Genomic DNA, 17,610 nt, shown 5'->3' on the forward strand with positions numbered 1-17,610 from the left:
AATATCCATATACCCTAATTTTATTGGTTTTATTGTTTGTATTGGTTTACACTGAACATTTAAAATTAGCCTCTCGCTAATTGTAGACATTGCCCCATTATTATTATATTTTTTAACATCTTTATTGGAGTATAGTTGCTTTACAATGTTGTGTTAGTTTCTGCTGTATAACAAAGTGAATCAGCTCTACGTATACATATATCCCCATATCCCTTCCCTCTTGCCTCTCCCTCCCACCCTCCCTATCCCTCCACTCTAGGTGATCACAAAGCACGGAGCTGATCTCCCTGTGCTATGCAGCTGCTTCCCACTAGCTATCTATTTTACATTTGGTAGTGTATATATGTCAATGCTACTCTCTCACTTGGTATAATAGCATTTACCCACTCTGTTTCTTAGTCTCCTCAGATGTAAAATGAAAATATTTGAGGACATGGTTGCTAAGACATTTTCTAGACTATTTTCCATTCTACGTCCATTGAGTTCATGCTAGTCCTAATGCATACATAATTTCTTCATAAATATTCTCCTCTCTCAGGATGGATGTGCTTTCTATTTATATATTCCTTGTCCCTGTACATTAGATATTTATAAGCCTGAGGACTGTGTGATGTGCACATGTTATTAGGATGTTACTTTCTTTTCTGAGGCACTACTTCTACAGTGTCTGTGCTGCTCTTGGCTTCTCTTCTACTTAGCACTTGGGTCCTTCATGATTAGGTTGAAGTGAATTCCTTCATCTGTCAGTGGCTTATTTAGGTCTCAGGACAGATGTTCCATTTTTACAATTTACTTCCCCCCCCATTCCATTTGTACAATTTACACCCTTATTGCAAGCACTTGGATGATACTCTTTGCATTTTCTGTTGATTTTTATGGCGGTTTGGCCCATTATGCCTGACGGACTTCTAAAATCACTCATTTACTCCTGTGGAATTGCTTGTGTCTGTTTCTTGAAAGTGTGAAAACTTATTTACCCAAGTGATGTGATCCTTTTCTTTGTGTTTTTGCTGTTCGCCTCCCAACACACAAGGCAACTTGTCTTTGCCACAGTAATTTTGTTTCTCATTTTTTATCATCTGCTGAATTCTCAAAAAAGAGGTCTCGGTGGAATTGAGAAGCGGTGGTTTGTGTTGTTTGTTTCTTGACATTCTCTCCTTCTTTTGCATTGATTAGCACAGACCCTTGTTAGAAGGAATTTATGTGCAAGTTTTCTCTCTGAACATTTTTTAACCAAGTCAGGTGTCTGTTCTCTGAGGGCACATGAAATACAGTAGGACCGTTTTAAATGCTGGAGCTGAGAAAATGGGCAGTAATTGTGCATGAACCAGCTGTTATCAGATTTTACTTTACTTAATGAACTTAAAGAAGTACTACTTGAAAGAGGCCTTTTTTTAAAAAATCATTTTAAAATAGAAGTATAGTTAATTTACAATGTTGTGTTAGCTTCGGGTGTACAGCAAAGTGATTCGGTTTATATATTTATTCAGTTTACATGTATATATATTCTTTTTCAGATTCTTTTCCCTTATAGGTTATTACAAGACATTGACTATAGTTCCCTGTGCTATATAGTAGGTCCTTGTTGTTTATCTGTTTATATGTAGTAGTGTGTGTATGTTGATCCCAAACTCCTAATTTAAAGATGGCCTTTTTGATTTGTGTAGGTTGTGCTGTAATACCTAGAAATAACAGAGGAAAGAATGGAAACAATTTAAAGAAGGCTAGTAAAGTTAGTAAAAATTTGCTGTGGGTCTTTGAGCCCTCCTTCTGGACCACATCCACATGTTCCATGTGAAATATATCATCTTAGTCAACTCGGTAAAATAGCAGGTCATATTCTTAGCCCATTTTGCATTCTCTGTTCCCTCTTTGGGTATTCTCATAGTTTTAATAATTATACTTTCTTAGTCATGGATAGTTTGATCACAAGGGACCAAAAAACAATCCAAATTACCTAGAAAAATGTTACAAAACCAGAGAAAAATCTCATGGACATCAACTGCAAAAAGGTTAGCTAGATTTCAAAAGAACTGCAGCATCACTAGGTTTCAGTTTTGTCTTTCAGGCTTCTTGTTTTTCTTCTCTCTGTCCGTCTACTTCCTTTCTGTCCCCCTCTGTGGTCTAGGTTTTGCAGGCTATTTGTCAATAGTTTGTCAGAACTGCTCCAGTATGCAGTATTGTTCTCAGACCAAGGCAAGAGGAAACCCTTCCTAGGGTCTGCTCCAGTTTTATCCCTCTTCTAGGCTAGGTTTTGGGTACCTGGCATCTTGAATTCTCTGCTATTCTAGCCTCAAGCATCCTATCAGAGCCTATGAAATCCTCCTCCTCAGGCACATTCTTCTGAGGACCGTCCATGCAGTAGCCATGTATACCCCTGGGCCCTGGCATGGGCTATGGACAGAGGTCTGCAGGGAGTGGATGGACCTTGGACATGTGAGTCCCTGGCTTTATGGACAAAGCTCAGTGCAGAAAGAGAAGGGAGGTGGGCCATGATCGAGAGCCACTAGCCAGTTCTCCCTGTGTCTCTACATCCTTGCTGAAAATTTTGAGGATCCTGAGAACTCTATACGTAATTCTGTCATCGTAATGATGTATTTATCTACATAGGAGGCTAGCGCATGTTCTTCTAAACAATGTGTTAGCTTAATTTTATTACATTTAAATACTTAGATCCATGATGTATGGAATTTCATTTGCATTTTTGCCCTGGATCCCAGAAATATTATAGCGGCAGCATGCCAATGTGAATATCTACAAAATATTCCCCAGTAACTAACTGACTTAGTCTTTCTGTCACATTTCAAATTCTCTTGGGACAGAAATTAATTTTTCTAACTTGAGTGCCATGTTCATGCTTGCAGGTTTCACAGGTATGTCTGACTCAAGTTGTTTAAAGTTAAATCTATTACCTTCCACTCCTAATAGGCTAATTCATACAAGACATCCTTACTGAGAACATTCTGAGCCAGGCACTTTGATAGTCCCCTGGAGCAAGATGATGAGTAGAAGCATACATGGTCCTTGTTTGGATGCAGTGGAAGAGACAGGGTCCATGTTTGGATGGGGAGCCCCATCAGCTACTTTGTTGTCAATTCCCAGATCTTCAATTTATTCATGATTTGGCACCTTTCACCTTACCCATAGCCAAACAGGTATCAAGCCTGGTTGATCTTTACCTCTTAATTGTTTTTCTATTTGTCAACTTTACTTATCCCTACTGTTATTATCTTAATTTCATCTTAGTTACCTTCTCTCACCTGGACTGTTGCTTGAGCTTTTATCTCGTTTTTCTGTCTTCAGTATTGTGTTTCTCAGTTACTTTAAAAAAAAATCTGTCACCTTTTTTACTTGATTATAATCCATCAATCCTTGCATGCCGGCTCCTGTTTCCTTACTGCCCTCACTCGCCCATCCAAGACAAATACTAACTCCATATGGAATGAAGTCTAATTTACAAGGGAGAGAAGGCCTTCCAAGAAGAGTTTCCTACTTACCTTCTTCCTATCTTGGTCCCCACTCTTTCAATTAGAATTATAAATTTCAATAGTGCCAGCCTCTTCTTTCTGTTCCTTTGCTCCAGATGTTTTCTCTGCCTAGAACACTCTTTCTCAACAAAATTAGACTTCTTCCAATCTCTCCTATCCCTTACCCCAAACATACACACAACTGTGGTTGGGTTCCTTTTAGATGTGCTTTTACTGGAAGCACTCATGCATGTGACTATTAGAGCATCTACCTAAAGTAGTAAATCGCACACATACACACAAACACACAGACATTCTCTCTCTCTCTCCTGAAGGTAATCATTCCACAAGATTTTAACTACTCAAGGGAAGCATTATTTTTTATCATAAAACAGATCATCAAAAAATTTATTAACAAAACCAAAAAAGTTTGGTGACTTGTGGTTTCTCTGATTTAACCTATCACAGTTCTCTTTCTTTCTTGTTTTTTTAAAGATTGATCTTTTTGTTCTTGTTCATGTTGTAGCCCCTCTTGTAAACTTTTCCAGAGAAAACACTTATGTCTATAAGACAAATCCTAGAGTAAATACTGTTGCTTTGAATTCGAGCAGAATAAAAAAGTTCAGAGATTTTCACCTAGATCCTTGCACTTACCCTGAGTGAACTGAAGCTATTCAGCCCTGACATACAATGATATAAAAACTCTTCATTTTCAAATGTCTTTAGCCTGAAAATAGGGATTTTTATTTTAAGTATCTAAAGGTGACCTATTTTCTAAGTTTATACCATCACAGGAATGAAGGAATAGCCTGGTGAAATAGTCTGTAGGTGTGTAGATGATTACTGAGTGGAATTCCAATACCTTGAATCCCATGGTGTATACCTTATGACACATCAGGAACGCAGCTACACTGGGCAGGATGTAGAAATGATTTTGGCATATCTAAGATCCAAAAGTTCCTTAGGTGTGTCTTGTGCTACTTATATGAATTAAGTAAATAGCAGCCTGATTTATCCATTGAACTTGACCGTTTCAATCCAAGTGGATAGATCACACATCTTTCAGTACCAAAGAGTTTCTAATTCTCCTTTGATTTTTTTTTCTTTGATCAATGGTATTTTTGGAAGTGTGTTATTTAGTTTTCAAATGCTTGGATATTTTCTATGTTTCTGTTATTAATTTCTAATTTAATTCTGTTGTTAAGAGAACATATATTATATAATTATATATATATGTGTGTATATTTTTTTGGCTGCGTTGGGTCTTCGTTGCTGCGCACAGGCTTTCTCTAGTTGCGGCGAGCGGGGGCTACTCTTTGGTGCGGTGCGCAGGCTTCTCATTGTGGTGGCTTCTCTTGTTGCAGAGCAGGGGCTCTAGGCACACGACCTTCAGTAGTTATGGCACGTGGGCTCAGTAGTTTTGGCTCGCGGGCTCTAGAGCACAGGCTCAGTAGTTGTGACGCATGGGCTTAGTTGCTCCGCAGCATGTGGGATCTTCCCGGACCAGGGCTCGAACCCGTGTCCCCTGCACTGGCAAGCAGATTCTTAACCACTGTGCCACCAGGGAAGTCCAGTATAATTATAATTTTATTGAGATTTATTTTCTAGCCCAGAATATGTTCTATTAGTATAGAATGTGTTAGGTACTAGGAATACCAAAATAGATGAAATATAAATCATTAAGCAAGTCACATTTTTTGTCTAATAGACATGTTTACAAATTATAATACAATGTTAAAAGTATAAAAAATATATGTACAAGAGTCTATGGAAGATTACTGTAGCTTAGCCAAGGAACAGGTTATGATTTAGAGAGAATACTTACTTTGTTGGCACAAAAACAAAGGATAGTACACAAGCAAGATGCATTATATTTATGGCAGCCTTGGGAGTTATTGTTTCTCTCTTATGTAGAAAGATTTAGGAATTAGTGGAGTCAGATCATAGGCTCAGGGTATAATTTTCAGAGCTTGACAATGAGATGGTGTCATTAAATCTGGGCCAACAGAATAAAAAAATAAATCTTCATTGGCTTCTCCAGCAATTTGAAGACTTTAATTGAAAATTCATGTAGTTGAAAATTTTAACTAAATTTTATTGTATTCTATCATTAGACCAAGTCTCCTGGGACCCAGAGATCCCTTGTTGAATGCTGATACACATAATCTGAATGAGAGGCAACTAGTCCAATCTATGAAGGACTGCATTTGTGAAAGTTTGTTTCTAAATCTTGAAGTGTGCAGCAATTCACAGCAGCAGATGCCTGTGTGCAACTGATATCTCCCTAAACAGCCATGTGTAGACAAAGAACCAGTGGGCTCTGGAGAATAATAATATCATTTTGTCTTTATTGAGCACTTATCTCTGAGGAACTAAAGTGATTTACAAGAATTATCTCATTAGTTCATATAATACTCTTATGAAGCGAGTAGATATTATCTTTGTTTTTTAACAGAATTCTCCAGGTACAACCTGGAAAATTTGATTAGATAGGTGAGCTGGATTCATAACATCCTAATCTAAGAAAAACTGTCTTACAGACATTGAAAGCATTATTAACGTTCAAAAAACAATTTCATAAATCCTAAAGTTTTTAGAGTACATGCCAGCTCAAGGAGCTGGCCATATTTACAGGTGGTTTTGACAAGGTGCATTTTTAAGAACTCAGGTTTTATATTAAACATTTTATATTTATATTTATATTATACATATATTCCATAAGATGTTATGGAAAAACCCGAGCAAACTTTTTGGCCAACCCAATAGATTCTCTCTTAAATCCAACAAATATATTTTGAAAATCTGCTATATAAGAGAAAGAAAATCAAAGCATGATATCTTTTCCAGAGAGGTTTTTATCTTATTGGTATGATAAATTTTAAAAAGAGACACTTAAAAGGATATCATATATATATATGCTGTATAGATATCTCTGTCCCTATCCAAAAAACTAATATGGCATAGACAAGGAAAGTTGTTATCTCTCAGGAATGAGTAGGAGACTATAAGCAGATCATTTTAAGGAAAGGTTGATTGTAAATACAGTTTTTCATTGCACTCTAAATGAAATGCAGTGCCTCGCTGTGGCCTTCAAAGCTCTACATGGATTGCCTTGATTGCCTAGCCAGTCTCATTAAATAGAGAACTCTTCCATATTTGGCCTGCTTTCAAACTTCCGATCCTCTGCCACATCCTCGGTTTCAGCTGATGGCCTTGTACCTTATTTCACTGAGAAAATAAGAAGCAATCAGTAGAGCATTTCCATAAGCCATTGCTCATATTTACAGGTGTATCCTCACCTGTTCTCACGCACGCTGGCTCCTCTGTCCAGATACAGATGAACTGTCTGTGACGCCATCACTCGTGTACTAGATCATGTCCCCTGTCACCTACTCAAGTTTCCTGGTGCATCTAATGTTCCTTCTCCACTGAATCAGTAGTCAAGCGTGCTCTTATTTCTTCCATTTAAAAAAGTATTCTTGATGTTACTGACTTATTTCTCCTCTTGCTTTTATAACAAAAATCTTCCAAGGAGTTGACTGTGCTAGCTGTCACTAATGATCTTCTAGCCTCCAATTCTCCCATCAGACCACTCCATGCAAATTTGTGTTGTTCAGGTAAGCGGCGATTTACAGACTTATTACATCTAGGGGTCACGCCTCAGTCCTCTTCTCCATTGACCTGTAAATAATGTTAGACCCAGTTGATAACTCCCTCCTTTTTAAAAAACCTTATTCACTGTTTTTTCTCACCTGGTTTTCCTCTGTTTCACTAGCTATCTGGCCTCTGTCTTCTTTGCAATTTCCTCTGGATCTTTCAAATTACTTAGCATGGTGTGGAGGGATTGGCAGTTCATTTTCTATTACATATTACATTCAAACATATCAAAACTGTTCACTGTTTCTATTAACAAACAAAACTTGCTTTGTTTTGATACTGCGGCTGCAGGTTCGTTTCAGTGAAAATTTCCTCTGATCTCAGCTATTAAGAGCTTAGAGGAGACCTAGTCAGACAGTGACCCTCCTAACTGGATTTAGTCACCACTGGCTTGAACTCACTGCGTGCCCCTCACATTTTGTTTAATACAGTTCACCTTGGAATTGTCATGTTGGGATGAGAAGGCGCCCAGCTTGGATGCTAAATCAGCTCCCAGAGTAACTCCTAGAGTGACTCAGAGAATAGCCCCTGCTCTAGTAATTGCCCAGCGCTATCCTCACACATCCTGCCTGGAAACCTCTGCAGCAGGTGTGTGGGGAGGCCCGAGTGATGGGAGCCATCACCTGGGCAGCGGTCAGCTGGCACCTCTGAGTAGCTGCAGAAGGGCCGTAAGCAAAGCCGTCTTTCTGAGAACCTGAAGTTGAGTGAGGACAGTCTGGAAGGAAAAGCCATTTAATCCTGGGACCCTACAGTCTGAGAGAGAGATCAGAACTCCAAATGTTGCTTTGGGGGCCATCAGCCTATAAAAATAATCTTTGATGTTTTCAATGAAGATGAGCTCCCCTAGAGAAAAGACCTCTGAGTTTTGGGGAGTGTGGGGAAGCAGATGGCAGCCCAGGTGGGCTAGTCTGGGGACAAGTGTTTGAAGCGTCTTCTCATGCTGCAATTGAACCTACGCTGATGACACAGAATGAAACAGAGCACCACTTCTGCCCTACACTTGCATGTCTTTTTTGAAAATCAGGCAAACCTCCCCCTTAAACTTGAGGAGTTGAAGTTCCAATTGATATTCTTTCAGGGACACTTAGGAATAGTTCTGAATCTTTAAAAGGCCACAGATTCATTGAGGTTTTAGTAAAAGCTATGGATCTTTCCCTAGAAAAATGAAAATGAGTGAGTGTATAGAAACAAGACATAATTCTGAAACAAAAAGTCAGAGGCCTCCTGGGTACTAGTTATTTTTCACAGTGAAGACATGGTTGGTGATTTTATATATTCAGTTGGAGATTTTTGCTGCTGCTTTCTTAAATTCTCTTGAGATTTTGTTGTTTTGGTGAAACAGTGTTGACGCAGAGTTAGGGTTGCTAAGTTCTGTTTTCTAATTTCATCACCGCCTTTTGTGATTCTACCCTATGTTATATTTTGGGGGGAACAGGAGAACGTCTTGGGTTGGAGCAGTGTTCTCATAAACTGGTAAAGAACACAAATTCTGCAGTATAATGGAATTATTCTGCCTTTTCTTGTTCATTTAAGTGAGATAGAGGGAGTATTTTAATATTTTAAGAATATTTTAAAGTATTGCCTTTCTTTTTTGATAGAAAGCCTTTAATAGAATTTTTAAAAGATTTTAAAGTAACAAATTGGCTTTATTCCTCTTTTTCCGAATAAGAACAAGAGCCAAATGTATTTCAGCCTGTTTCCAGGTAAGATGTGAAATGACATGAAAAGTATGTTCAGAATGAAAATCTATTTCAGAAGGCAACAGCCATGAGGAGACAGGCAGAGGGGAAGATGAGGGCAAGACCAATGCCAAGATTCAAGTCAGTGCAGGTAAACTGAGAACTTGATCTGAGCATCTAATCTTGAAAGGATGCAATATTTGAGATGGCTCTTTTGATCTCAGGCAGTGAAATAAAACACTTTCAGCAGACCCAACTGAGGTCAAAGTTGAATTTCCTTGTTGAAGAGGGGGACAAATATTGCTGCCATTAAATCTATTAAAGAATATTAAAAGTTAGCCACATTTAAAGATAAATATTAGATACAAGGGTAATATATCGAATCACACACAAATTAGTGTCATGGTGTAATTCCAAATGTCATCACTTTGGCTCAGGATCTTGATACAGGATGTTGGCCATACTTAGTGACAGATTTGATAGAGTGAAAGTAAAAAGATACCTGTAAACAAATGAAGTCAGAATATGACACCATCTTTCTAGAAATTGAATATGTAGATGGGGTGACTTCTCTGTAAATCTGTGAAAGTTTTCCATATTTGTACCTTTGTTTTCTCTCTCTCTCACTTTCTCTCTCTCTCTCCCCCTCTCTGTATATCTCTCTGTCACTTTGTCTCTGTATGTATGTATATATATGTGTATATGTATATATGTAAATCCTATAATTAATCAAGGGTTACTCCTATATTTTTGCTTGAATATATCCATATCTGTATCAGTCATTGGCCACAATTTATATGCTGTTTGAAAAAGAGATATCTCTCTTTTCCACCCTGTTCTTATCTAATAATATCTACCTCTAACTCAGTTTGAATATTACTGCAATTATGAAGCCATTTGGACACTTGACATTATTTCTCTGAGTGACAATAACTTTTGTATCAGTTAAGATATTCTTGGCTATGAGAAACAGAAGCCCAGTTTGAAGTTGCTCAAACAGGAAATCTATTATCTAACTCTTTATATGAAGTATAGAGTCAGGATGGTTCCAGGGTTGGTCGTTCAGAAGCTCAGCATCTTGAAGGATCTAGATTCTTTCCATGTTTCCACTTGGAAAATCCCAGTGTGTGGATGTTATCTCCTCAGATTTCAAGAAGACTATAGAATCTCCAAGCATCATATAGAGACTAAACAATACCCAGAAAATTATGTGCATTCAGGTGCATTTATTTGGAAAATAGAAATTGAAGCTTCTCAAGTTTCTAGCCAGAATGGAGTCCAATGTCCATACCTAATCAAACTCTTGTAAGGAAAATAACACCACTGAACAGCTTATTACCACCTGAAGTTGGAGATGGGTCCCATCCCTTGGATATTCATCCATGTAAAATACGATTATTGGAACAAAGCTTTGCCAAGGAGGAAGAAGCAGGTGTGTGTGTGTGTGTGTGTGTGTGTGTGTGTGTGTGTGTGTTTGCACTATTTTTTTGAGTTTGTTAATTGTATGCTATCATACTTTATCGCTACTGCTTTTAAGTCATACCTCTCTCTACCTTCTGTTCCATGACTTGTCTTGCCTCGACACCTGGATCTACCTGCTTGAGGGCAAGTGTCAATTCTGGTTTCTCTGTATCTCCCCGAAGCTCAGTGACTATCACATAGTAGGTTTAGGATAAAACACTTGTCTGTAGGAGCAACAGTGTCAATCTCTAGGATCACTGGTGTATGGGATAGTAATATTTGAAACTTCACTTCTTGAGACAGGTAAAGGAAAACATATGAGATAAGCTTGCATAGTTTAGACCGTACTTAGTAAACTGTGCCATCGGACTAGGAAATAAACTTTATTAATGCAATTTTTAGTTCTGCAAAATCTTTATTAAGTTTCAGTAGACATGCCTGGAGATTTCAGCCCTCGTTAAGTGGCAAGAGACTGGAAATCAGAAGTCACTTTAAACCTTAGTGCAAAAAAGGGATTTTAAAGCTGGAAAATGTTTCATGCTAGAAGATAGAATAGGGCCCTTACATTTTTAAAAATAGTACAGATTTTAGCTGAAGTAAATTGTAACAGTTGAGGGTTTGGGCCTCATTAAAAGAGGTTGTATTTTTATTTATTTATTTATTTATTTTCATGGGCTATTCATGTCTTTTTATTACTTGATATTTTGCCAAACTGTTTTCCAAAGTGAGTTTGTAACAATTAACACTCCCACCCACAGTGTCTGAGACATCCTGTGCTTGCCAGCACATGGTCCTATCAGACTTTAAAAATGTTTTGCCAATCTAGGTGGCTATGTAGAAATATTGCCCTGATTACTCAAGAAATTGAGTATTATTACTTTTATAATTTAAAATAATAAAGAAATATTAGATCAAGGCCAGGACATATAATATCACAGAGAGATTCTTACATATTTCCACCCATGTATGTGAAATGAGGTCTTCTTGCTACTGTCCATATTTGTTTGAACTTTCAAATTAAAATGAAGCTGCATCTATATGTTCTCTCTATGTGCATTCTAAAGATCCCGGCAAGGGGCTTAAACCATGGGGAGATGCACAAATGAAGGGGCCTGGCTTTGATGTAAAAATCTTTGACTGTTAGAGAAAAAAGGTAGCAGAGGTTCTTGTGTGGTCCCCAGACCAGCTGCAGCCACATCACTTGGGAGCTTGGTAGTGGAGGAAGAGAATCCAAAAATTTGCCCATGGGAATGGGGACAGAGAGAGGTATTTGCCACAGACGGGCCATCTTTGTGGGAGGAAGATAGATCTAGGGGGGAAAAAAAAGACTTCTTGTGTTGGTTGATTTACTTCTGAGAAACTGGAGTTTCCCTAGAGATTAAAAAAAAAAGAGTAAGGTGCAAGTGTAGCAGCTTAGAATGAACAAGTTGAGAGTAGGGTCTGAAAATGGGTGGGTGAACAGCTGAAGGGTTGCCCTAATTTAAGGAAAATTACAAAAATTGGTATCTGGAAAGCAGGAGAAGGCTTTTTTAGAAGCCAGTCCCTCTCTGTACTCTCACTCACCTTTCCAAACCAGGGACGTAACCTTCACCTTGTATTCATCTAGCCAAATGTGCGCCAGTCTGAGATTGTTATATACCAAGGCTTTTACAATTCCAGTGTGGTTTGCAACGTGTTGCTTATCAATATGTCCTACTCGAGAGCAGGGGAGTATAAAGAGTTGGCCTCCACACATCCAGATCCTTAGTGAAAGTTCCTAATGTTCTCCTCCCCAGAGATTCATGCCCTTGTGGTACTTTCCGATTGCATTAAAATAATGCCTATTTATAGCACAACTTCCTGCAGCCATTGCAGGTGATTGGATAGCTCTAGTGGGTCCTTCTGGTCCATCCATCTCATAAGAGAAAACACGATCCCGTTTAAATTGCAGATACCAGTTGAAAGCTCCCCTGACAACAGGAGAGGGCTGGTATTCCAGGGTCGTATAATCAATGGCATCTATCAGAGGACACACCTCCATGTGGGGGTCCTTGGCAATGGCATTCAGCAAGGGCTCCAGCCATACTTTATTCACCTTGCAATGGGTATCCAGGAGCATCAGAATGTCCCCTGAAGCACGTGATGCTCCAGTCAGCCTTGCTCGAATTGGTCCCTCTCTCTTTTTGTTTCTTATTAATTTAACCTTTCCCCCAAAAATTTCCACATGGTAGACTAGTTTCTCTTTCAAATCATCAAATTCACTCATGTCATCTACCAAAATAATTTCTTCAAGGATATGCTGTGGAGTGAGAGTCATGACACTGGACACTGTCCAAAACAAGACATTAAATTCTTCATTGTGGAAACAAATGACAATGCTGGCACGAGGTAGGTTGGATGGGTACTGCTTTTTTTTTTTTTAACATCTTTATTGGAGTATAATTGCTTTACAATGGTGTGTTAGTTTCTGCTTTACAACAAAGTGAATCAGCTATACATACATATGTATATATCCCCATGTCTACTCCCTCTTGCCTCTCCCTCCCGCCCTCCCTATCCCACTCCTCTAGGTGGACACAAAGCACCGAACTGATCTCCCTGTGCTATGCGGCTGCTTCCCACTAGCTATCTATTTTACGTTTGGTAGTGTATATACGTACATGCCACTCCCTCACTTTGTCCCAGCTCACCCTTCCCCCTCCCCGTATCCTCAAGTCCATTCTCTAGTAGGTCTGTGTCTTTATTCCTGTCCTGCCCCTAGGTTCTTCATGCCCATTTTTTTTTTTTTTTTAGATTCTATATATATGTGTTAGCATACAGTATTTCTTTTTCTCTTTCTGACTTACAGCACTCTGTATGACAGACTCTAGGTCCATCCACCTCACTGCAAATAACTCAATTTCGGTTTATTTTATGACTGAGTAATATTCCATTGTATATATGTGCCACATCTTCTTTATCCATTCATCTGTTGATGGACAGTTAGGTTGCTTCCATGTCCTGGCTATTGTAAATAGAGCTGCAGTGAACATTGTGATACATGACTCTTTTTGAATGATGGTTTTCTCAGGGTATATGCCCAGTAGTGGGATTGCTGGGTCATATGGTAGTTCTATTTTTAGTTTTTTAAGGAACCTCCATACTGTTCTCCATAGTGGCTCTATCAATTTACATTCCCACCAAGAGTGCAGGGGGGTTCCCTTTACTGTACACCCTTTCCAGCATTTATTGTTTGTAGATTTTTGGATGATGGCCATTCAGACTGGTGTGAGATGATATCTCATTGTAGTTTTGATTTGCATTTCTCTAATGATTAATGATGTTGAGCATTCTTTCATGTGTTTGTTGGCAATCTGTATATCTTCTTTGGAGAAATGTCTATTTAGGTCTTCTACCCATTTTTGGATTGGGTTATTTGTTTTTTTCATATTGAGCTGCATGAGACGCTTGTAAATTTTGTAGATTAATCGTTTGTCAGTTGCTTCATTTGCAAATATTTTCTCCCACTCTGAGTGTTGTCTTTTGGTCTTGTTTATGGTTTCCTTTGCTGTGCAAAAGCTTTTAAGTTTCATTAGGTCCCATTTGTTTATTTTTGTTATTATTTCCATTTCTCTAGGAGGTGGATCAAAAAGGATCTTGCTGTGATTTATGTCATAGAGTGTTTGGCCTATGTTTTCCTCTAAGAGTTTTATAGTCTCTTTATAGTTTCTTTCTTTTTCTCTCCCTCTTCTTCTGAGCTGTGTGGCTGACAGGGTCTTGGTGCACTGGCCAGGTGTCAGGCCTGAGCCTCTGAGGTGGGGTAGCCGAGTTCAGGACATTGCTCCATCAGAGACCTCCCAGCCCCATGTAGTATCAAAGAGAGAAAGCTCTCCCAGAGATATCCATCTCAACGCTAAGACCCAGCTCTACTCAACAACCAGCAAGCTACAGTGCTGGACACCCTATGCCAAGCAACTAGCAAGATAGGAACACAACACCACTCCTTAGCAGAGAGGCTGCCTAAAATCGTAATAAGGTCACAGATACCCCAAAACACACCAGACGTGGACCTGCCCATCAGAAAGACAAGATCCAGCCTCATCCACCAGAACACAGGAACTAGTCCCCTCCACTAGGAAGCCTACACAACCCACTGAACCAACCTTAGCCACTGGGGGCAGACACTAAAAACTACGGGAACTATGAACCTGCAGCCTGTCAAAAGGAGACCCCAAGCACAGTAAGTTAAGCAAAATGAGAAGACAGAGAAACACACAACAGATGAAGGAGCAAGGTAAAAACTCACCAGACCAAACAAATGAAGAGGAAGTAGGCAGTCTACCTGAAAACGTATTCAGAGAAATGATAGTGAAGACAATCCAAAATCTTGGAAATAGAATGGAGAAAATACAAGAAACGTTTAACAAGGACCTAGAAGAACTAAAGAGCAAACAAACAATGATGAACAACACAATAAATGAAATTTAAAATTCTCTAGAAGGAATCAATAGAAGAATAAATGAGGCAGAAGAACGGATAAGTGACCTGGAAGATAAAATAGTGGAAATAACTACCACAGAGCAGAAGAAAGAAGAAAGAATGAAAAGAATTGAGGACAGTCTCAGAGACCTCTGGGAAAACACTAAACACACCAACATTCGAATTATAGGGGTTCCAGAAGAAAAAGAGGGAAAAAGCCACTGAGAATATACTTGAAGTGTTTATAGTTGAAAACTTCTCTAATATGGGAAAGGAAATAGTCAGTCAGTCCAGGAAGCACAGAGAGTCCCATAAAGGATAAATCCAAGGTGAAACACGCCAAGACCCATATTAATCAAACTATCGAAAATTAAATACAAAGAACAAATATGAAAAGCAGCAAGGGAAAAGCAACAAATAACATACAAGAGAATCCCCACAGGTTAACAGCTGATCTTTCAGCAGAAACTCTGCAAGGCAGAAGGAAGTGGCAGGACATATTTAAAGTGATGAAAGGCAAAAACCTACAACCAAGATTTCACTACCCAGCAAGGATCTCATTCAGATTTGACAGAGAAATTAAAACCTTTACAGCCAAGCAAGTGTTGAGAGAATTCAGCACCTCCAAACCACCTCTACAACAAATGCTAAAGGAACTTCTCTATGCAGGAAATCAAGAGAAGGATAAGACCTACAATAACAAACCCAAAACAATTAAGAAAATGGTAATAGGAACATACCTATTGATAACTACCTTAAATGTAAATGGATTAAATGATCCAACCAGAAGACACAGATTGGCTGAATGGATTCAAAAACAAGACCCATATATATGCTGTCTACAAGAGACCCACTTCAGACCTAGGGACACATACAGACTGAAAGTGAGGGGATGGAAAAAGATATTCCATGCAAATGGAAATCAAAAGAAAGCTGGAGTAGCAATTCTCATATCAGACAAAATAGACTTTAAAATAAAGAGTATTGCAAGATACAAAGAAGGACACTACGTAATGATCAAGGGATCAATCCAAGAAGAAAATATAACAAATATAAATATTTATGCACCCAACATAGGAGCACCTCAATACATAAGGCAAATGCTAACAGCCATAAAAGGGGAAATTGACGGTAACGCAAAATAGTAGGGGACTTTAACACCCCACTTAACCAAAGGACAGATCAACCAAAATGAAAATAAATAAACACAAGCTTTAAATGACACATTAATCTACATGGACTTAATTGATATTTATAGGACATTCCATCCAAAAACAACAGGATACATATGATAATCTCAATAGATGCAGAAAAAGCTTTCAAAAAAATTCACCACCTATTTATGATAAAAAACCCTCCAGAACGTAGGCATAAAGGGAACTTTCCTCAACATAGTAAAGGCCATATATGAGAAACCCACAGCCAACATCATTCTCAATGGTGAAAAACTGAAACCATTTCTACTAAGATCAGGAACAAGACAAGGTTGCCCACTCTCACCACTGTTATTCAACATAGTTTTGGAAGTGTTAGCCACAGCAATCAGAGAAGAAAAAGAAATAAAACTTATCCAAATCAGAAAAGAGGAAGTAAAACTGTCACTGTTTGCAGATGACATGATACAGTACATAGAGAGTCCTAAAGATGCTACCAGAAAACTACTAGAGCTAATCAATGAATTTGGTAAAGTAGCAGGGTACAAAATTAATGCACAGAAATCTCCTGCATTCCTATACACTAATGACGAAAAATCTGAAAGAGAAATTAAGGAAATAATCCCATTTAGCAATGCAACAAAAAAGAATAAAATACCTAGGAATAAACCTACCTAAGGAGACAGAAGACCTGTATGCCGAAAAGTATAAGACACTGATGAAAGAAATTAAAGATGATACAAACAGATGGAGAGATATACCATGTTCTTGGACTGGAAGAATCAACATTGTGAAAATGACTGTACTACCTAAAGCAATCTACAGATTCAATGCAATCCCTGTCAAACTACCAATGGCATTTTTCACAGAACTAGAACAAAAAATTTCACAATTTGTATAGAAACACAAAAGACCCTGAATAGCCAAAGCAATCTTGAGAAAGAAAAACGGAGCTGGAGGAATCAGGCTCCCAGACTTCAGACTATACTACAAAGCTTCAGTAATCAAGACGGTATGGTACTGCCACAAAAATAGAAATGTAGATCAATGGTACAGGATAGAAAGCCCAGAGATAAACCCACACACATATGATCACCTTATCTTTGACGAAGGAGTCAAGAATGTACAATGGAGAAAAGACAACCTCTTCAATAAGTGGTGCTGGGAAAACTAGACAGCTGCATATAAAAGAATGAAATTAGAACACTCCCAAATACCATACATAAAAATAAACTCAAAATGGATTAAAGACCTAAATGTAAGGCCAGAGACTATAAAACTCTTAGAGGAAAACATAGGCAGAACACTCTCTGACATAAATCACAGCAAGATCCTTTTTGACCCACCTCCTAGAGAAATGCAAATAAAAACAAAAATAAACAAATGGAACCTAATGAAACTTAAAAGCTTTTGCACAGCAAAGGAAACCATAAGCAAGACAAAAAGACAACTCTCAGAATGGGAGAAAATATTTGCAGATGAAGCAACTGAGAAAGGATTAAACTCCGAAATTTACAAGCATCTCATGCAGCTCAATATCAAAATAACAAACAACCCAATCCAAAACTGGGCAGAAGGCCTAAATAGACATTTCTCCAAAGAAGATATACAGATTGCCAACAAACACATGAAAGGATGCTCAACATCAGTAATCATTAGAGAGATGCAAATCAAAACTACAAAGAGTCATCACCTCACACTGGTCAGAATGGCCATCATCAAAATATTTACAAACAATAAATGCTGGAGAGGGTG

At 38.4% G+C, this 17,610-nt stretch overlaps 1 pseudogene across 1 annotated transcript; it reads right to left on the reverse strand.

The window, feature by feature from the left end:
- Positions 1–11,637: 11,637 nt before the first annotated feature.
- On the reverse strand, positions 11,638–12,659 carry LOC309633208 (inactive polypeptide N-acetylgalactosaminyltransferase-like protein 5 pseudogene; annotated as a pseudogene). Its single transcript has one exon. The product of its transcript is annotated as an inactive polypeptide N-acetylgalactosaminyltransferase-like protein 5 pseudogene (transcript).
- Between the last annotated feature and the right edge of the window lie 4,951 nt (positions 12,660–17,610).

Source organism: Balaenoptera borealis (genome assembly GCF_965194805.1).
Source record: "Balaenoptera borealis genome assembly, chromosome: 8".
Lineage (NCBI taxonomy): Eukaryota > Metazoa > Chordata > Mammalia > Artiodactyla > Balaenopteridae > Balaenoptera > Balaenoptera borealis.